This window comes from Pteropus medius, unplaced genomic scaffold (assembly GCF_902729225.1).
Source record: "Pteropus medius unplaced genomic scaffold, Ma_sr-lr_union100, whole genome shotgun sequence".
Taxonomy (NCBI): Eukaryota; Metazoa; Chordata; class Mammalia; order Chiroptera; family Pteropodidae; genus Pteropus; species Pteropus medius.
The window spans coordinates 20,409,089-20,432,979 of NW_024352787.1; positions in this window are offsets into that span (position 1 = coordinate 20,409,089).

Below are 23,891 nucleotides of genomic sequence, written 5' to 3' on the forward strand. Positions count from 1 at the left end.
AGCAAAGTACGAATAAAGGAAACATACATCAACATAATAAAGGTTACATATGACAAACCTACAGCTAACATCATACCCAATGGGGAAAGGCTAGAAGTGTTTTCCTTATGATCAGGAACAAGACAATGATGCCCACTTTCACCACTCCTCTTCAACATTGTATTGGAAGTTTTAGCCCCAGCAATCAGACAAGAAAGAGAAATGAAATGTATCTTAATTGGAATGAGAGAAGTAAAACTCTCCCTATTTGCCAATGACATGGTACTACATATAGTGAACCCTAAAAGTCCCACCAAAAGCTGTTAGAACTGATCAATGAATTCAGTAGAGTGGCAGGTTACAAAATAAATATTATACACCAATGATGAACTTTCTGAAAGAGAAATTAAGAAAACAATCCCATTTACAATTGCATCAAAAACAATAAAATACCTGGAATCAAATTAACCAAGGAGGTAAAAGACTGCTCTCAGAAAATCATGTCATTGAAAAAAGAAATTGAAGAAAATACAAATAAATGGAAGCACATATTGTGCTCATGAATAGGAAGAATCAACATCATTCAAATGGCCATACTACCCAAACAATCTATAGATTTAATGTAATCCCTATCAAAATACCAATGCATTTTTCAGAGGGCTAGACCAAATAATCCTTAAATGTATATGGAACCATAAAAGACCCCAAATAGCCACAGAGTTCTTGAGAAAGAAGAACAAAGTTACAGGTATCACACTGTCTGATATCATATAATACTAAAGGCAATAGTAATCAAAACAGCATGGTACTGGCATAAAAACAGGTACATTGATCAATGGATCATAATAGGAAGTCCAGAAATAAATCCATGCCTATAAACTCATTTAGTATATGACAAAGGACGTAACAATGTACAATGGGGTAAAGACAGTCTCTTCAATGAGTGATGTTGGGAAAATTGGACAGATACATGCAAAAACAGAAAAAAGAAATAAACTGGAATACCTTCTTACACTGTATACAAGAATAGATACAAAATGAGTTAAAGACATAAATGTAAGACCCGAAATGCATAAAAAGTCTAGAAGAAAACATAGGAAGTAAACTCTCCGATACTGCTAACAGTAATTTCTTTTTTAATATACCTCCCCAGTTAAGGGAAACAAAAGAAAAAATAAACAAATAGAACTACATCAAACTAAAAACTTTTTGCCCAACAAAGGAAACCATCAACAAAACAAAACGACAAGAGACTGATTCAGAGAAGATGTTCACTAATGATACATCTGATAAAAGGTCTATTTAATATTCAAAGTATAGAAAGAACTCATACAACATTTCTTGGCCTGTTTTTGAAAAAACAACATTTAATGTCTCTTGAAGTTTTCAGATGTACAGTGAAATATGAACTAATGAAAGTAAATTATATGCTTGTTATATACATAATCTTGCTCCAGAATAACTGGTTTCATTAACGTAAATTAATTAGAACTACTAGGGATTCTCCCATTCTTTATGATATATTAGGAATGAATTTTATTTCATAATACATTTTAAATAAATCTAGTGCTTTATTCTTACAGGTGATATAAATAGGCAGTTCGAAATAGAAATATATTTAAAGAATTATGAATAACAAATTTTAAAGGCTCATTTTAATCAGTTTTGCTTAGATTTGTGTTATAAAGTCAGGTCAGTAGAACACAAAGTTAACTGGCGGTTTAAGAAATTACAGAACATTTTCAGACAAAAAGAATTTCTTATTTGCCTGAAATATCTTTGAGATTGTGTCTTGCAATGCAGCTGCAATTTCAAAGAAATTCTGAGATTTTAAATTGAGCATCAATATTCCAGAGAGATATCTACCAGATGATGCTAAATATAGTTCTTGAAATATAATATAGGAAAGTACACAAGATTATCACTGCTCTACAACATAAAAATCCTGCTACACAAAATGCAAGCTTGATTGAAAAGATAATATTCCATATCATACTCTGGATTGTTATACATTTAATCATCTGAAAAACATGCAGGATTAAATAAATTTATAATGCTACTAGAGTGTGACCACATTTTGAAGTATATGCACCACCAGTGAATTGAGGAAAGGAAAAATGATTTGGCCACTCACCAAATCAACAATTTTTTCTAATGTATCATGTCCAAGGGCTTAAAATGCGTAAAAACTCCTCAAACTATTTACTTAAGGAAATTTTTAGTTACTTAAGCTACTTTTCATCTACTTTGAATGGCCTGAAATTCCTCATTCTCTAAATATATATATAAGCTTGGAAAAGATAATCCCATTTCTATTGGAAGCAATCAAAATTAAGGCAATCTTAATTAAATTACATTCAAATTAACAAATGTAAATTGAATTACTACTATATGAATGAAACGGTTTGAGATCTCCCTTTTGTAACAATAAAAAAGACTTATTTATGTAGAGAAAGGGAAGAGTAAAAGAAACAAAGTAAAACTTAAATATGGAAAATTATATGAACACTTCATTTGTGTCTACATAGACTTGGGTTTGTCCATTCATACTAAGAGCAACAAATCTAAAATTTGTACTTGTTCAGAACCATAAAGGCAAATATTTATCAGAAACTGGTGTTAATGTTTCCCAGCTCTCAACTTAAACAGAGGGAAAATGTATGCCTAAAACGCTCAGACTCTTAGAAACCGAGTATTTAGTAGTCATCTGTTTGCATATACCCCACAGAATTCCAAAAGAGATATAAATGAAGTCTTTTCTAAAACTACATAGTATCTAAGAATATAAAAATAGCTAAAGGGAAGGAAAGCAAAGACTACAAAGGGAAACAGAGCAAAAGTTATCATGATACATGTGTATTGCATTCAACTTGTAAAATTGCAAAGATGAATGCAATATTTGACTCTGAGGCTCCAGCAGATCAAAAGGAAAACATCATTAGCTACAACATAGGCTGTGACCATAGAACAAAAATATATCGGTTGTTAGGAAAAAACAATTCTCTTGACATTTGTTTTCTCCAGTGGGACAAAATCAATGAAAAAAATTGTGATAGATGCGTAACTTTCACAAAGATATTATCAGATCTATGCTCCTAATTTTGACAAGAAGGGACACTTCTAGGGAAATGATGAGTCATGTTACTCTTAATATTATAATCAAGCTCAAGAAAGTTATTGAAGGAATATTTGACTTATCTGAAAATAAATAGTTAATTCAAGTATTACATGGAAAGTCTTGATTAAAAGGTTAAAAGACATGGCTATATATATAAATAAATGAACATATAAAATTTTAAATGAATACCAATTTGAGATGTTCACATTATGGAGTAACATGGCACCTGCTTAGACAAAATTTGAATTCTAGTAGAAAAAGTTGGCTCATAAATGTATGGCAACAGTATAACATGGGTAAGTAACAAATCAGACACATGGTAGTTCAGTTGTAGGATCATAGCAAAGAAGACAATGAACCCTCAGGCACCTATGTATATACTCCTTGTGCAAGGTACAAACTATACAACCTCAGATGACATGGCAATCAAGAAGATAATCATGATTAGTAGGATTTCCTGAGATACTACTCTCTTGAAACAATGAGAAGTGTTTGTATTAAGCTGGGTGTCCCATAGTTGGCAAAGGAGGATCAAAAGTAATATTTTATGAGACCTTAGTTCAGACTGGTACTGTTTATCTCTCCATTCCATAGGACAACTAGGAAGAAAATTGTCACAAAATATTACACCAGCTTTAAGTGACATAGACCACCAAATCTGTGATACATAATTGATGCTTTGGATTTCAAAATGAAATAATCTAGACTATTTGAACTTTAAAATGTAGCTCTCAAATATAATAGTAGTTTTAGAGCAGTTGGCATTTTTTCTCCCTGCCATTATTTTCCTGAGGTAAATAACATACCAACTATCAGAAATGTTTAAAGACATTCAAGGGTTCCTAGTTCTAAAGCAAATTTTGCATGATAAAAGACAACAATGGCCAGGAGTAATAAAATATAGCATCCTATATAGATTTAAGAGCAGATCAGGGCATGAATTCAAGTGATTTGACTCCTAGCCCACGGTGGAGATATATAGCATAATATCCAGACCAGAGTGCATGGCTGCAAATCCTGGTCTCTCCACTGACTTGTTTTATACCATGGGCAGGTTACATTTGTTTCTGTGACTCAGTGTTCTCTTCCGTAAATTGAGAATAATCATTGTAGCTACCTCCTGGGATTTTTGAGGGGAATAAATGAGTTATTTTCCTGAGGAGAATTTAGAGGACCTAACATAGCATTATTGGAGCTTAGTGTGGGCCTCTCTAAATATGCCAAAGTTGCATATTGACATTTTGAATGAAAGTTATGTAAAAAGCAGTCAGCACAGAGAGGACAAAATCACTAAGGCACTTTATCCCTTATGTCCCTCTGAAAGCAGAAAATAACTATCCCTTGTGAAAATTACCTTCCCTGCACCAGAAGGTAAGAGAAACATCTTGAGCACAAGAGATGAAGAATACGGAGCTGAGAAGCCTGAATAAGCAAACCTTTTTTTTTTTATTTACCAATTTATTACCTCAAGCCAAATGTACTAATTAAGCACACAAACCCAAATGTCTTTATGCTGTCAAATCCTCATCAATTTGTTGTTCCATTCTCTAAAATATACAAAACCCATCTGCTTTGGTCATTTCCTTAGGTCCCTTATGTATGAGACCTACTTACGTACATACATAATCAAATTTGATTTTCTTCTGCTATTTTTTCATGTTAATTTAATTCTTAGAGCAGCCAGAAGAACCTATAAGGGTTGAGGAAAAATACTACCTCCCCAATAGTGTAATATGAGGTAAGAGTTTGCTATTAGTATCACTTTTGACATGAGTCAGGCATATTTCTGTCCTAGGAAAAGATACTACACTGGTGAAACACATGTATGTGCTGCAATTATTTTCCTTCCATAAGTCTCACATCATCAGGCTAGGCCTGGGGACTAGGAGCACTCAGGAGCCCTAATATCTGTCTAGAAATAATATATTGCTTTCTGCTTTTTTACCCTCGCATATTTCTATGCTTTTACCATTAAGGAAATTTGCATCCTCTAACAGTGCCTGGGGCTTTTTTTTTCTCTCAATAGCAGCATTCTCCTAAAACCACTTGTCACCATTTCACACTTAGTTAGGAAATGTAACACATTTTAGAGAATTATGAGTATCAAGAACTGTCCTTTTCTTGATGCTTTTTCAAAATATTATTTTCTTGTCCATAAATTTAAATATGTTTTCTTTAATAACTCAAGAATGCAATGTTCATAGTCTTTTTATCATCCAGGAGCCATTCAGCCAATATTTTAATTCAATTTTTATGTCCGCATATTGTAGAAGGAGAAATTAATCCTTATCTCATTAACTTCTGGAAAATATCAGAGGTTTTAAATAATAATCTTGATCATATTTTGCCTCTCCTTATTAAATTAGGTTAATGGTTGCATTTAAAATGACATGCAATAAACTCGACAAGTCAGTTAATAAATTAAAAGGTGTTTCTAAAACCAGATTCAACTTGTTATCTTAATAGAGGGAATTATAATTCACATAGGACATCTCATTAATATCATTTGTTTGCCTTGGTAATTATTTCATAGGTTTTCATAGAAACTTATTGTGTTCTGATATTTTCTGCCAACATTCTACTTCTGCTAAGGTTCCAATTCTCTGTTTCTATGAGAAGCAACAAATGGTATAGATATTACAAGAAAAGGCCTTGAACTACGGTAAATCTAACTTTGAATTCTGTCTTTGCTGGCAGAGTGATACTTGGAAAGTTACCCAACTGTACTAATCTTTGTTTTCACAAAAATAAAAGTAAGAATAATTGTAGATAACTTGTGATTAGATGTTTTCTTTATTGACTGGTTTGATTTTTTTTTGTTTGTTTATCTATTTAAATAAATTCTGTAGGCTAAAATAAGTAAAGATTTTTTTACAGTTCTCAAAAAGTAATAAAGGCAAAAAAATGACAACTATTGCTATTCATAAGATATATAAATATGACAAACATACATGAGTTTTTTATTTTGTTTATGCTGGCCAAACAGTTGCTTTCAAAAAATTCTTCTTACATCTGGACACTGTTTTTCTGACTAAACAGAAATATATGTTGCAAATATTTGCTTTTAGTTTCTTGTTTTTCCCTTAATCATTTATAATGTCTTTATCACAGTAGTCTATTATTCTGATGTAACCAAATCTATCAGTCATTTTTTGTTAGAATAGGAGACTTCAATAAGTGTTATTCAAGTAGTGTCCTGCCCCCAGAGAACGGTAAATCAGAATCTTCTGGGGGATTCTGACATATACTCCTTTCAGGCTGAGAAGTGGAGGTATGGCCCCACAGTGAGCATCACTGCTAAATTGTTGCAACTGATACTGATATCACTGATGGTGTATTGGAGAAAAAACGTTTGAAACCTCAGTTATAGAATCAAGAAATATAAATATAGTAACACAAATCTTTACTTCTGAATGTGAATATGAGAAATGGATACTACTGATGAATAACAGCTTTGAAAATAATGCTTTTCATGCTCTAACAATATTGATGTTCCTCCCCTCCTTTGGAATTTTTCTTTTACTGTGCTAAAATATAAATCACATGAAAGTTACCATTTTAACCATTTAAAGTGTACAATTCAGTTTCATTAGGTACATTCACTCAGTTCTGAAAATGTCACCACCACTTATATCTAGTACTTTTCATCCTCCCAAATCGAAACTCCATGTCCATTAAATAATAACTCATCGATCCACCTTCCATAGCACCTGGTAACCACCATTCTCTTTTCTGTCTCTATTAATTGGACTACTCTAGGAACCTCAAACCATATAGTGTTTGCCTTGTTTCTGGCTGATTTCACTTAACATATATATTTTTAAGACTGAATAACAGTCCATTGTATGTATATACCACATTTTGTTTGTCCATTCATCTGTTAATGGACATTAACATAACATATTTCTACACTTTAAGTTACTGTGCATAATAATGCCATGAATATTGACATGCATATGTTTGTTCAAGTCCCTGCTTTTAATTATTTTAGGTATATACTAAGAGCTATAATTTTAACTGATATTAATTCTTGTATTAAAGGCTGAAGAAGGAAATTACCACTTTACTTTTTTCTCCCTCTTCTAGGAATTAAAATGACTGCTTGTGGCCAATGAAAATCAATGTAGTGGATCTAGTTGTAAGTTATGAGCCTTAACCCATAGTAAATAGAGCAGATGTTTCCATATTAATTCTTTTGTCCATTGTCCTTTTGACACCTTTTTTTCAAGATTTACATTAACATGACCTGAACATTCATAATTAAATTCCTACATGTTTGTATAAATAAAAGCCTTATTTACTTTTTTTTTTTTTTTGGTCTAGTTTACTAGAATGTTAACTGTGTAAGGGCAAAGGAACAGTCTGTTTGCTTTTTCTCTATATCTTTTGCACATACTGTATGAGACTATGAAACAGAAACCACAGGTGACTAACTCCTAATCCACAGAAATGTCAAGATAATATATGTGTTTTTTAACTTATTAAGTTTGTGTCAATATTGTTATGCTGCAATAGATCGCTAACACATGGTTTTACTGAATTGCTAACTTGCGACAGATCAAATTACATACAACTTAAGTTTGATACAAGAAAACATGTTAGTTATATTCTGGAATAATTTTCATAAACTAATTTTTTTTGTAGAAATAGACGTTGCTTAAATTGTTTGTTTTTTCTGTCTTGTTACAATGTGTGAAAAGGGCTAAATTTTGTGCTTTCCATAATTAGTTTCCTGATCCTTATAAAGTACAGAAATGTAAGTCTCCAGCTAATGAACTTTCTGCTTTAACATAGAAAAATGCCATCTTTTATTTCAAACTTTAAAGGTAATATTTCCTGTGTATTTTTCTACAATCTGGATAGAAATGATTAATACCGAAAAAATTAACTGGCCTAATTTAAGGAAGAATTTACATCGGATTCATACCGCTAAAAGTATTTCAAACACTACTTGTTAGTAAATGTGTAAGTAGATTTTCTTCTAGACAAAATATCTCTTCATTAACCTTACTTAATTTTTCCAACACACTTCTTTCTACCAGAATCAAAACGTACCATAAAAAATGCAATCTTCTCCAGGTTAAAATTACAGGAGCCTCTATGGTAATGAGCATTAGATAACAAAATTTTAATTCTGTTCTATTTGTTGCCAGGCAGGAACCATTTTATTTTGTTTTATGCCCTGGAAAGTGCCAGTTACATGATTGTGGCAAATTACATATTCCTTGAAAAGAAATATATAATTTAAATACAAATGAAGCAAAAAGAAATCAAGATTCATAAAATCAAAGGCAGAGAGGACAGAAAGATAACAAAATTGAATAGAATGAACTTAACATAAATTCATAGGCAAAGTGGTGGAAGTAAACAATTGGACACTGCAAGTTCCTTTTAATAAGTGTAACTACTATGCAATAATGCATGTTTAGCGAGATCTTAAAGAGAAAGTAAATTCAAAATTTTATGTGAATTCCATAACCTTTTACATTTAGCAAGCAAAGGAAGTTTTCTTTTTAAAGCATCATCTGACTTGGCTTGATTTATGGGCTTGATCTATGAGCTGACTGATAGTTTGTAAGACTTAGAGTAAATTATCTGAACGGTATTTCCCAGTTCTACCATTACAAGTTTGATATAATATGATTTACCATACCATTTCCTCTTTTCTTTCTGTTGGGTATAATCCAAATCTACTGATTATCTCAGAAGCCTAGAATTATTCCCCAATACAGGATTTCTCACAAGGCCCTAAAAAACATATCTTTCTCTTGCTGTTCATTTATATATTTGTAATTCATCATTTGATAATAAACAGTGCATCATTAACCCTCTTTCAATTAACTTTTTAATAGCTATTTTAAAGCAGGTAGCTGCTGAGTGTCTGAAACTCAAGAATTCTATTTTTTAAAGCTAGATTTATTGCTGATAGAATTTAGATTAAACTTTTACAAAAAAAGAGGCAGGTAGTACAACTCTACAGCTATAGTGATGAAGCTTAAGATTCAAGAGATCAACTGGATTCCCAGTGTCCAGAAAAGGACTGCTAAGAGCATGCTTGAGGAAAATGTTATGTCTTTAACAAATATGAACATAGAACATTGGAGAGACAGATGATTTCACATTTTAACAATGTCCTCCAGAAAGTTCTTCACCAGAAGCTCTTTCACAAAGCTTATATAAGTTGGGTTTCATACCATGTTCCTGACATATTCCTGATGGCGGCACTAGCTCCTATTTTTCCTTCAAGAGCAACACTAAGGGCATTATTGGCCATTTTAAACAAATCCCGCAAATTTTGACTGAAATTTATCATTTCCTAAATTAATACTTGAATAGAGACTAGATAATAATTCAATTAAAACCCTCCATTTTAATGATATCAAATTTAAATGTTATTACTTCATTATCTTACTGTTTGCACTGTCTTTATCACACCTAAATTTCACATGGAAAACAGCTGCATATTTTTGAAGATTAATAAACTTTGTATTTTAGAGTACTTTTAGGTTTCAAGATAAATTGAGCACAGTATGCAGTTCCATGTGCATCACCCACCTCCAGTTTCCCCTATTATTCATGTCTTGCATTAATATGGTCCACTTGGTACAATTGATGAACCAATATTGATACATTATTAACTAAAGCCCACATTTTACATGAGGCTTCATTCTTTGTTTTCTAAGTGCTACTGAGTTTACATACATGTATATCATCATATGTCCACCATTACTGTATCATACAGGGCAGGCAGTTTTAATGACCAAAATAAACCTCCTGTTCATCTATTCATCGTTCACATCCCCTGAATCCACCACCATTGATCATTTACCTGTCTGTATACTTTTGCCTTTTCCAGAATGCAAATAGTTTGAATCATATAGTAAAGAGGTACTGTTTTTGGACTGGCTTCCTTTCTTAACAATATATACTTTAGCTTCCCCCATACCATTTGAGGCTTGATACTTTTGTTGCTGAATCATAAAACATTGTCAGGATTTACTACAAACAGCTGCATTTTAGGAAGAAGAAAATTGATCAAAATGTCTCCAAATCATTTATATAGAAGTAAATCTTTGCATATAATGGACAACCCAGGATATTTAACTGCTGCAGAATTTATATGCAAAATACTACCACATAATTTTATCACAAATATATAAATTTATTCATAGATATCTGTTTAACATTTCAATTGATTATTATTATTTGAAAATATATACTACAATAAATCTCTCTCAATTAAATTCTCTCAATTAAATTCTTTTTTAAAAAGTTCCTCATTTCGAGGACAGGAAAATGGAAGCCCTGGGGATATACACAATTCCTCAAGACCAGTAAACCACATCTGTAATTCAAGATGTCCATATGTTTGTTTGTTTCAATCATTGTTCTGAATAGAGTTGCTCTACTTTCTCTTAATCATTGGCTCTCAAATTATAAAACCATAAGAATTACCTGAAGAACTTATTAAAATTTTCAGATATTTTGGATCATCCTTACAGATTCTGATTTAGTAGGTTCATGAGGCCAGACCTAGCACTATCATTTGTAAAACATCACTCTTTTAATAGCTAAAAAGACAAGGTTTCCTATCTCCATAGCAAGATTTTAGAAATGCCCAAAAAACACAGAAAAGTTTATCTTCAGGTAAAGTCATCTCTCACATTGGACAATAAATCTAAATTAAAATAGAAAACAATCTTAGCAGCAGTGATGCACTCTGCATATAGTTAGTTTATATTATAGTAATAGTTTACAGACAGTTTTTTTTATTCTTTAAAAGCAAGAACAATAGTTCTCCCCGAAATATTGTACTTACTCAGTAAAAATCCCTAAGTCCAACCTTATGTGATTTGTATAAGAATGATAGCAATGTTCCTCAGTGTATAGGTTAATTATAAATCTCTTGAATAATGAGATGTTAACTAGAACTACTCTTTTGCCATTTACTTAGCCCTTCTTAGAAAAGTATTTTCATTTTTCATAGTTTGGAAACATGAATTTCTAGATTGTTAATTATGCTTTTTCTCTGTGTTTGCACATCAGGGTGTGGACTGTTATTTTTTTATAGTTCTTTATAAAATCAACTCTATTTTCACTCTTCAATAGAAAGTGATTTACATAACATATTTTTAATTATAAACTATATAAATGTTTTGCTTTTGTTTGTTACAGATCAATTAACATTAATAAGCAAATGGTGAATTTTTTACTTTAATAGGGAACTGATAAGATAACTTTTTTTCACTCACGGGATTTGAATTTTTAAAAAATGTTAAGATACTTTACGTATAGTATTCTTATTTTGGATTTGATGTACTATGTTTGAATAATGTTAGAAATTGAAAATGACACAATATTTCTTCTAAACATTAGCAAAATATCTTTTTCGAGATGTTAATAAAAATATGTTCAGTACATTTGCCTCTTTTCTACATATAAAAATAACAATTTTGAATTTCTTTTTATAGAAAATGCATATTAAAATATATGAATCCTTCAGAATGAACAAAAGTGTGGCATTGAACCACGCAAAGTTTAATAGTTCAGTGATCAATGTTGATACATTTCCATCTTAAAGAAATATTAAACGTATGTCTATATTGCTAGCACATTTGTTTGGAGAAGTTGTAAACAACTGTCTTTAATAAAAATTTTGGTAAACTGTGTGAGATGCTGCATTTCCCATTCAAAATCAATATTCACATTTAGACTATGATCTATTTTAGATGTACTGACCTTCCCATGATATTCACCTCTAAAACAGATGGCAAGTGAATCTCAGTGTGTATGAATCTTAGTCCTTCATCGTGAGATGGAGGGCGAATGGTCAGTCTTCCAAATGCCAACTCGTCTTGCAAGAGTCTTTTATTCTAAAGAATATTATATGTTTAAATTACTATTAGAATTTTGATATTTCTGTTTGGATATACAAAACATATTGCTCATTTTTCTTAGGTATATCCCATGGATACCTAAAGACTACATATTAATAAATTTGTGTTTGTTTTCGTCTTGTTAATCTGTTTTTTATTATAGTCTCAGCTAAGAACTCAGAAGGGTCCAGGGACGATAATTTCTCCTCCTTTACATAATCATACTACTTAAAAGAGGAATCAAATGCTAAAATTGATGAAGACTCAGAGGACAGTGCATAGAATATAACATAAGTGAGTAAATATAGTCATAATAATGTCAGCATAGGAACTGACCTTCCAACTTTCACAGCTATCCAAACATGAAGGGTAATACCTCTCAACCTTCAGTTTTTTAAAAGAGACAAGTCCACATTGAGGTAAGAATATTAAAAAAGTCAAGTTTTAAATTATTATGTTGACTAAATGATCTCTATGATATATTTCATTCTTTACATGATATGACTTGATTTGAAGAACAGAATTTTGTTGAATAAGATTACCCTCTTTTCCTCTACTTCCAGTGAAAATCAAAATGAGGAAAATGGTTTAAATTAAGATATGAGATTGAATGTAGATACAGAGAAAGTTCTTAATTGCCTGAATGGTAATAATTTGAAATTAATGCTTAATTATATGGGAGAGGGGATAATACTTGAACTCAATTCACAGCCCACACAGCTTATTTGAACTCTGTTTCCCTAACATCCCAGGATGTAGCACAGCTCCACAACTCCCCCAGCAGGAAGGGCCAATGAGGCTAGACTTCACTGTCCCTGTGTAACCCGGAGACAGAAATACACCCAAAGTTACTCCAGCATCCAAGCTAAGCTCCTCAGGACACCTAGTTTTTCACTTCAGGGACGCTGCAGGCCTGGGCCTTCCATACTCTCCTCAACCCTCTGGCATGCCTTACTAAAGGATGACAGGGAGTGTGCCTCTCAGCACGGCTGGGGCAAGAAAGTGTGGTCTTGCTTTTTGAACCACCCGCCAAACTGAATGACACATCACCAAACTCCATGTCCCCAGAATTTTGTCCCTGGCTGCCCCATCCTGGCTGGGCAGTGGGCCTGAGGCAGGCCTGTTTCCAGAAGATGGGTGCTTTCTTGGGTCTCACCGCCCTTTGTAGAGGGCAAGAGTGTCCTGGGTGAGAAAGAAGGATAGGGAAAACTGGCTGTAAGTGGGCTGTGAAACAGGTGGGGTGAGGAATGTAGGCGTGGTTGTTGGGGGGATGAAGATGGGAGAATGGGTGAGCATAAATGTCTAATTGCCTGTGAGAGTTAAAGAAACCTGAGGTAATAGGGACATGGCCTTCTGTAAAATTCCCATGGTTTGGAATGGGATGGGGCATGAAGGTGGAAGCTGAGATAGAAGGCCAATAGAATGAGGAAGTCAGGGAAAAGAACAGGGCTTGAGTGTGATGGTTAGACAGAGTAAAAGGCTAGGGGAGGGGAGAGCCCAAGGCCTGGCCGACATCAAGTGCAGCAACAACAGCTGTGATTTATTGAGAGCTAATCCTCCCTCCAAGGACCATTAATTGAGCAACTCCTCTGAGACATTCCAGAAGACCAGAGAGACTCAATTGATAACAACTGACCCCAACCCTGCCACAGCTCCTCTCTAGGCTTTTGTCAGCCCTGAGCCTGGATGCTTCGAGATTGCAGAAGAGCCGAGCGAAGACAGGGCCAGGGAGAAAGAAATACCTCCAGAGAGGAAGGTACTCGGCTGAAAGAGTGGCTTCTGGTCCCCTATATGTCAGCCCAGAGACTTGGAGCAAAAGCATGAATATCGTTGAACCGGGCAGTCAGGGAAGGGAGGAAATGAGAACCCAAATGAACGGTTATGCCACAGTTACCCTGATGTATTGCCAGGAGATGATTGTCCAGGAAGGGGCAGGACAGTGACTCCCAGACCCTCCAGTTTTAGAACCATTGCAGCCCTGGTGATTGTGGTGACATGGTTGTCTGAGTTGCCCCACATTTCTAGTGTCTGGGCTTGACATTTGAGCATTCTCGATGAGTCAGCTGTGGGCAGGAAGACTCTGTATCAGCCACCATCATATAATCGATCCCCTTGGCCCCTTTCACCCTCACCCCGATTCTCATTGAGTCTTTGACTAGCATTTGCCCTTAAAGCACTTACAAGGCTTTGCCTCGCAGAATCAGAGTCCTGGGTTGTTCCTTATGAACTCGGAATTGTTTCAGGGAGGAATCAGAGCAGAGTTGCAGAGAGGCAAATAATTTGAGAGGGCAGGAATATCCTACTGTTGGCAACTGCCTTGTTCCCGTAAGCCATATTTTCACCCGACTCCCAGGAGATGGGTGCCTCCACAGTACTCTTTGTCAGTGACGAGAATGTTCATTTCTTCACAACACTCCCTTCTTTGGTCAACTATTGAGAAAAAGAGCATCAAGTCAGCATCACAGCTTTCTTTTCATGTCTCCATTACAGGCTCCTCGATCCAGAAAGCATGAAGCTGTAACAACTCTGGCCTTTGGGAAGCCGCCTTCTCACTGAGAGTCAAACCGGTCCCTTTTGAGTTCATCTCTTATTCCAATCAGGGGATTCACGTGTTGCACATGCTCCCATGAAACGGTCATGCACCCAGTCTGCCAGTCATTTTCAACTTCCTCTCACCTTACACCAATGTCCTTGACTACCATCTCCGTGACTCACCGAAAACCATCCCATCAAGTCCACATAGTGATCTAGATTGTCCGCAGTTCTGTCATCACCAAAGAGCCCAACTCGGCATGGCCTCCCAAACCCTGCTGTGGTCTATCATTTGTAGCAAAAGCTATCAAGCCAAATTACAGGGCGTTGGAACCTCGGGAAAATGTCAGATGTGCTAGCTCATTAGCCAATAGCCGTTGAGTCAGTTGCGTGCTCAGCACCAGCTGCCTGGTGGTTGACTGTCACCCTGGCACTACCCTCTTTACACATGTCATTGTCCTCTGGCCGCCCTGTGGCTCTGGTCATCCACGATCAGTTTTCTGAGCCGAGGAATTCGCTCTTGTTTGTTTTGCTCCTTCATGTCTTGCCCTCTGTCCCAGGTCCACAAGGGAGTGAAACCAGAAAGGCCCTGTTTTTTTTCCATGACACCTTTCCCTTTCCTTGGTGGGCTGTGGGTCCGGTCAAAAGGGCCAGGAGCACGGCATGTTCATGTAAGGTGTTCAGCTGGTGAGTGGCAGAGGCTAGAGACCCAGGAATGCACAGCACCGAAATTCCCAGGGTATTGATGGAGTGTCAGTTGTAGGCAGAAATACAGAAAACTCACATGAAGTTTAGGACACACAAAGGCAACCTTGGCTATTGAATTCAGCCCTCTGCTCATGGCTCCATTGCAGTGGTTATCAATGGCATATGTAGCCATCAATGCAAGCAAAGATGAAGGAACCAATTCTCAGGGAAGACCCAGGGCTACAACTTCTCGGGTGTGCTTTCACGCTGAGGGCCAGGCTTGCAAATTTCCCAGCACTGGAGTGTCTGGGAATCACTGCCCTGCCTCCTCCTGGACAATCAGCTCCTGGCAATAGGTTTATGGTGGGGCAGCTGGCCATTTGGGTTCCCGTTCCCTCCCTACCCTGACTGTCAGTTCTATTAACATTCCTGCTTTCGCTCCAAGGTCTGGGCTGACAACAGAGAACCAGGAATGACTCTACCAGCTGGCCAACTTCCCTTCTGGAAGTTTCTCTTTCTCCCTGGCCCTGTCTTCTCTTGGCTCTTCTGCAGTCTTGAAGCGACCAGGCCCAGGGCAGGCAAAAGCCCAGGGGGAGCTGCGGCTGGGAATGGGCCAGTCGACCTCAATTGAGCCTCTCTGAGCCCCTGGACTAGCTCAAGTGAGTTGCCCAATTAACGCTCCTAGGAGAGAGGATTAGCTCTCAATAAATCACAGCTGTTTTGCATGCACTTGATGCTGGCCAGGCAGTGGGCTCTGCCCTCCCCGAGGCTTTTGCTGTGTCTAGCCATTACCCTCAAGCCCTGTTCTTTTCTCTGACTCCTTCATTTCATTGGCTTTTTATCTCAGCTTCCACCTTCATGCCCCGTCCCATTCCAAACCATGGGAATATTCCAGCAGGCCATGTCCTTTTCCTCCAGGTTTCTTTAACTCTCACAGGCAATTAGACATTTATGCTCACTCATTCTCCCATCTTCATCTCCCTCACAACCATGGCTGTGTTCCTTACCCCACCTGTTTTGCAGCTCATTTCCAGCCAGTTTTCCCTATCTCCCATTCTCACCCTGGATACTCTTGCCCCCTACAAAGGGCGGTGAGATCCAAGAAAGCACCCAGCTTCTGAAAACAGGCGTGCCTCAGGCCCAATGCCCAGCCAGGGTGGGGCAGCTAGGGACAAGATTCTGGGGACATGGAGTTTGGTGTTGTCTCACTCAGTCTGGCTAGTCATTCAAAAAGCTAGGCCATACATTCTTGCCCCAGCTGTGCTGACAGGCACACTCCCTTTCATCCTTTAGCAAGGCATGCCAGAGGGCTGCAGTGTCCCTGATGTGAAAAACTAGGTGTCCTCAAGAGCCTGGCTGGGATGTTGTTGTGATTTTGGGTGTCTTTCTGTTTCTGGGTTACACAGAGACAGCAAAGGCTAGCCTCATTGGCCCTTCCTGCTTTAGGAGTTGTGGAGCTGTGCTACATTCTGGGATCTTAGGGGAACAGAGTTCAAATAGGCTATGTGGGCTGTGTCAAGTCCCAGTCTGTGTGTTTGTTTGTTTGTGTGTATGTGAGAGAGAGAGAGATGTGGCCATGAGATATCCAGGTAGGTGGAAATGCTGAATATCGCCATGTGTGTGAAAAGTTCTTGGATATCCGGGTACATTTTCAGGTGTTTAATGAGGTGGGCATTTGGTGTCTTTGCTAACATGTGCGTACAAATCAGCATGTGAGCCTAAAGCGTCCTTTGCGTGTATCAGAGTCCAGGTGAGCGTGAGTGTTTCATATATTATACATTTTTTTTTCCCACAGAGAGCTGTTAACAAGGGGCTGGACATGTTCTGAAGGAATGGTGTAAAAAGTGAGTGCTATCCTCTCAGCCCTATTGTGAGAGTTTTCTGGGTGGCAGACGATAGCTGGACACTTTGTGGAGCACACATTAGGAGGTGTGTAACTATCAGATCATGACATCGTGGGCATGAAACCAATATAAATTTGGATTCTGTCCATGCTTACATCAAGGATCTAAATTTCAAAATATCCAAGAACAGAATCAAAGAAATTTGCCCAAATGGACTGCTGCCCACACCACAGCCCAAGAACATTCAGTGGAAACTGAATGTGCTGCTTGCCTTCCCACGTTAGGGCAGAATCCACCTCAGAACTAGGGAGTCCTCTTGCCAACGGGTGAGAGCCTAGCAAACTCTCAAACCATGAGAGGCTCATGGTATCCCTATTCCTTGAGGCCAAATCTTGGCCAAGGGCCTCGATGCCTGTGGAGAGAGACTGGCTGTGACTTGTCTCACATGTTTTTCTACATAGTAGAAGCTTTTCTTTGCTTCAATGGGACTTTGGGCTTCACTGTAGCCATTCCCTGTAACGTTTTGGTGAATTTTGCATGTTCGTGGGAACACGATTGTCCAAATTAAGCTGTCTTTCTAGTGGCTGCCTTGAAATTCAAGCAGTCCCTATCAGCCAGCTGTGTTCAGGAGGACTCTTTATCACCCATCACCATACAGTTGATCCTTTGGGCCCCTTCACCCTCACCCATTCCCATTCTCACCTCAGACTTGACTAGCATCTGTCCTTTGACCACTTTAAAGGATTTGCCTCACAGAATTAGAGCATCTTGATTGTTCCTTATGGATTCAGGATTGCTTCGGGAGGAATCATAGCAGAGTTTTAGACAGAGGCAAAAACTCTCACAGGGCAGGAAAATCTAACTGTTGGCAACTGCCTGAGTCCTGCAAGTCATCATTGCACCAGACTTTTAGGAGACAGTGGCCTCCCGAGTTCCCTTTGTCCTTGACAAGAATGTTAATTTTTCCACAAAAATTCTTTTTTGTGTGTGAAATCTTGAGAAAAGGAGTATCAAGTCAGCATCGCAGCTTTCTTTTCATGTCTCCATTCCTAGCTACCTGATCCAGAAAGTATTACGCTCTAACAACTCTGGCCTTTGAGAAGTGGACTACTCACGGAGAGTCGAATCCCTCTGCTTTGAGTTCAATTCCTCTTCAAATCAGGGGATTCATGTGTTTGACATGTTCTAATGAAATGGTAATGTACCAGATCTGTCAGTTATTTTCAACTTCCTCTCACCTTACACCAATGTCCTGTGCTACCATGTCTGTGACTCACCTGAAAACCATTCAGTCAAGTCCAGACAGCGATCCAATTTGTCCACAGTTCTGTCATAAGCAGGAAGCCCTGCTGGGTTTTGGCACCCCAAATCCCACTGCGGTCTGTCATTTTGACCAAATGAAAACTAGCTGAAATGCGTGGCTTCAGTAACTTAGGAAAATTTCAGGTATTCTAACACATGAGCCAACACCCGTTTAGTATGATGCGTGACCAGCAACAGCTGCCAGGTTGTTGATCTTCACCCTGGCGCTGACCCTCTTTACACGTTGTTATCTTTCTGCCACCCTGAGTCTCTGGTCTGTTTTCAGAGTCTCTAAATTTTCTTTTGTTCATTTTGCTTCTGTAGGTCTTGCCCTCTGTTCCCGGTCCAGATGGGTGTGAAAGCTGAAAGGCCCTGTTACTTTCAGAGGCATATTTCCCTTCCCTTGGTGGGCTGGGGGACCTTTCAAAAAGATCAGAGTCATAGCATGTTTTTGTGAGGTGTTCAGCCGGGAATGGCAGAGGCTCGAGTTCCAGGAAAAAAACCTCCCTGAAGTCCCAGGACTGTTCAATAAGCACTCATCTTTTCATTAAGGTGTATAGCAGCCACACCAGCCGCTAGGCTGAAGGAGTCAGCCTGTGGTATTTGGGCAAACAGATGAAAGATGCAAATACAACTTGAATAGAGAAAGAGTTCAATGCAAGGCAGGTGAGACCAGCCTCCCATTAGCATCCCAATGGAGAGTTAAGAGCAGATTTGGGCCTTAATTTGAATGATTTGACTCCCAGCCCAGTGTCTTCCACCTTGGAGTCTTAAAACTTAGTGTCCAGGTCAGGGTGCATGGTGGCGAATATTGACCTCACCCTAGTTGTATACCATGGACAAGATATATTTGTTTCTGGGACTCAGTGTTTTTATCCATAAATAGATAATAACTACATCATGAAATTTTTGAGGAGAATAAATAAGTTAATTTCCTGAGAAACATTTGGAGGTCTTGCATAGCATTATTAGAGCTAAGTGTGGGCCTACCAAAACATGCCAAAGTGGTATATTGATATTTTGAATTAAAGTTATAAGCTTTCAGCACATAGAGGACATTCTGATCCCCTATTCCCTGTGAAGCAGAAAATGACTACTCCATGCAAAAGGTAGCTTCCCTGCACCAGAATAAAAGAGAAACATCTTTAGCACCAGAGGCAGAGAATACAGGACTAAAAGCCTGTGTAAACAAAGTTTGTTTGTTTGTTTGTTTTTACTATTTACTAACCCAACCCAAACACAAATTATTTCTTACTAACTAAGCACACAAGCCCAAATTTCTTTGTCCTGTCAAATCCTCATCAATTTATTGTTTTGTCCCCTAAAATGTACGAAAGCCATCTGCTTTGGTCATTTCCTTAGGTCCCTTATGTATGAGACCTACTTATGTACATACATACTCAAATTTCATTTTCTTCTGTTATTTTTTTCATGTCAATTTAATTCTTAGAGCAGCCAGAAGAACCTATAAGGGTAGAGGAAAAATTCTACCTCTCCGATAGAATAATCATGAGGTAAGAGTTTGCAATCAGTACCACCTTTGACATGAGCCAGGCGTGAGTTGGACCTAGGAAAAGATGCTACACTGGGGAAATAAATGAATTAGCTGCAATTATTTTCCTTCCATCAGTCTTACATCCTCAGGCTAGGAATCAGGACAAGCAGACCTTTGTTCTCAATTCTACCAGCAGTAAATCTAGCTTAAAAAAATAGAATTCTTGAATTTCAGACACTCAGCAGCTACGTGTTTTAAAACAGGTGTTAAAAAGTCAATTGGAAAAAGGTTAATGATGCACTGTTTATTATCAAATGATGAATTACAAATATATGAATGAACAGCAAGGGAAAGATATGTTTTTTAAGGTCTTTTGAGAAATCCTTTATTGGGGAATAATTCTAAACTTCTGAAATAATCAATAGATTTGGATTGTACCCAACAGAAAGAAAAGAGAAAATAGTATGGTTATTCTTATTACATCAAACTGAGAATGGTATAACTGGGAAATACCGTTCAGATAATTTACTCTAAGTCTTATAAACTGTCAGTCAGCTCATAGATCAAGCCCGCAGATCAAGCCAAGTCAGATGATGCTTTAAAAAGAAAACTTCCATTACTTGCCAAATGTAAAAGGTTATGGAATTCACATATAATTTTGAATTTACTTTCTACTTTATGATATCACTAAACATGCATTATTGTATAGTAGTTACCCTTATTAAAAAGAACATTTAGTGTCCAATTGTTTACTTGCACCATTTTCCCTGTGAATCGATGTTCAGTTCATTCTATTCAATTTTGTTATCTTTCTATCCTCTCTACTATTTGATTTTATAGATCTTGACTTCTTTTTGCTTCATTTGTATTTAAATTATATATTTCTCTTAAAGGAATATGTAATTTCCCCCATTTATGTAACTGGTACTTTCAAGGGCATAAAACAAAATAAAAAGGTTCCTGCATGGCAACAAATAGAACAGAATTAAAATTTTGTAATCTAATGCTCATTATCATAGAGACTCATTTAATTTTAGTGTGGACAAAACTGCATTTTTTATGGTATATGTTGATTCTGGTAGAAAGAAGTATGTTGGAACAATTAAGACAAAGGTTAATGATGGGATATTTTGTCTAGAAGTAAATCTGTTTAAACATTTACCCTCAACTAGAATTTGAAATGCTTTTAGTGGTATGAATCTGATGTAAATTCTTCATTAAATTACGCCAGTTAATTTGTCTGGTATTCATCATTCTGTCCAGATTGTAGAAAAATACACAGGAAATATTACCTTTAAAGCTTGAAATAAAAGATAGCATTTTTCTATGGTATAGCTGAAAGTTCATTAGCTGCAGACTTTATATTTCTGTACTTTATAAGGATCAGGAAACTAATTATAGAAAACACAAAATTTAGCCCTTTTCACACATTGTAAGAAGACAGACAAGTAAACAATTTAAGCAACATCTATTTCTACAACAAAAGAAATTTACTTTATGAAAATTATTCTAGAATATAAGTAACATCTGTTTTCTTGTATCAAACTAAAGTCATATGTAATTTGATCTGTCACAAGTTAGCAATTCAATGCTCTTATTATTGAAACCATGTGTGTTAGTGATTTATTGCAGCATAACAATATTAACACAAACTTAATAAGTTAAAAAACACATATATTATCTTGACATTTCTGTAGGTTAGGAATTAGTCACCTCTGTTTTCTGTTTCATAGTTTCATACAGTATATGCAAAAAATATATAGAGAAAAAGCAAACAGACTGTTCCTTTCCTTACACAATTAACATTCTAGTAAACTAGACCAAAAAAAAGTAAATAAGGCTTTTATTTATACAAACATGTAGGAATTTAATTTCTGACTCAAAATTATGAATGTTCAGGTCATGTTAACATAAATTTTGGACAAAAGGTGTCAAAAGGACAATGGACAAAAGAATTAATATGGAAATATTCCTTCTATTTACTATGGGTTAAGGCTGATAACTTACAACTAGATCCACCAAATTGATTTTCATTGGTCACAAGCAATCAGTCATTTTAATTGCTAGAAGAGGGAGAAAAAAGTAAAGTAATTTTCTTCTTCAGCCTTTAATAAAATAATTAATATCAGTTAAAATTATAGCTCTTAGTATATATCCAAAAGAATTAAAATCAGGGACTTGAACAAGCACATGCATGTCAATATTCATGCCATTATTATTCACAGTAATTTAAAGTATGGAAACACCCATTAACAGATGAATGGAAGAACAAAATGTGGTATATACATACAATGGAGCATTATTCAGTCTTAAGAAAAATATATGTTAAGTGAAATCAGCCAGACACAAGACAAACACTATATAGTTTGAGGTTCCTAGAGTAGTCTAATTCATAGAGACAGAAAAGAGAATGGTGGTTGCCAGGGGCTATGGAGGGTGGATTGATGAGTTATTGTTTAATGGACAGGGAGTTTGAATTTGGGAGGATGAAAAAGTACTAGATATAAGTGGTGGTGACAGTTTCAGAACAGTGCAAATGTACCTAATGTAAGCGAATTGTACACTTTAAACTGTTAAAGTGGTAACTTTCATGTAATGTATATTTTCGCACAGTCAAAGAAAAATTCCAAAGGTGGGGAAGAGTATCATCAATATTTTTAGAGCATGAAAATCATTATTTTCAAACCTATTATCCAACAGTGGTATCTTTTTTCCTAATTTGTTTTGAGTTGAATCTCATATTGACATTTAGAAGCAAAGATTTATGTTACTGTATTTATATTTCTTGATCATACAACTGTGGTATTAAACATTTATTCTCAAACACATCATCAGTGATACCAGTACAAGTTACAACAATTTGGCAGTGATGCTCACTGTGGGGCCATACCGCCGCTTCTCAGCCTGAAAGGAATATATGTCAGAATCCCCAAGAAAATTCTAATTTACCCTTCTATGGGGGCATGCCACTTCTTGAAAATAATTGCATCACATACATGTGTTTCCCCAGTTTCGCATATTTCCTAGGCCGGACTAACGCCTGATTCATGTCAAAAGTGATACTGACAGCAAACATTTACATCATGATTAAACTATTGGGAAGGTAGTATTTTTCCTCTACCCTTATAGGTTCTTCTGGCTGCTCTAAGAATTAAATTGACATGAAAAAATAACAGAAGAAAATTAAATTTGATTATGTACGTACATAAGGAGTTCTCATACATATGGTACCTAAGGAAATGACCAAGCAGATGGCTTTTGTACATTTTAGGGGACAAAACAATAAATTGATGAGGATTTGACCAGATAAAGACATTTGGTTTTGTGTGCTTAATCAGTAAGAAATAAGTTGAGTTTGGGCTTGGGGAGTAGTAAATCAATAAAACAACAACAACAACAATAACAAAAACAAACAAGGTTTGCTTATAACAGGGTTTTCAGCCCTATAAAATCTATCTCTGGTGTTACCGGTGTTTCTCTGGTGCAGGGAAGGTAATTTTCACATGGGATAGTTATTTTCTGCTTTCAGAGAGACATAAGGGATAAAGTGTCCTCTCTGTGCTGACTGCTTTTTACATAACTTTAATTCAAATTATCAATACACAACCTTGCCATGTTTAGAGGGGCCCACACTAAGCTCCAATAATGCTATGCTAGGTCCTTTCAATTCTCCTCAGGATATTAACTCATTTATTTCTCTCAAAAATCCCAGGAGGTAGCTTCTATGTTTATTCTCAATTTACAGAAGGAAACACTGAGTCACAGAAAGATGTAACCTGCCCATGGTATACAACTATTCAGTGGTGAGACCAGGATTTGTAGCCATGCACTCTGGCCTGAAGACTATGCTCTATAGTTCCTAGGTGGAGGAACTGGGCTTGAAGTCAAATCACTTGGATTCAGGCCCAGATCTGCTCTAAAATCTATATACGATGCTATATTTTATTACTCCTGCCACTGTTGTCTTCTATTATGTCAATATTGCTTTAGAACTAGAAACCCTTGAATGTCTTTAAACATTTCTGATAGTTTGTATGTAATTTACCTTAAAAAATAAT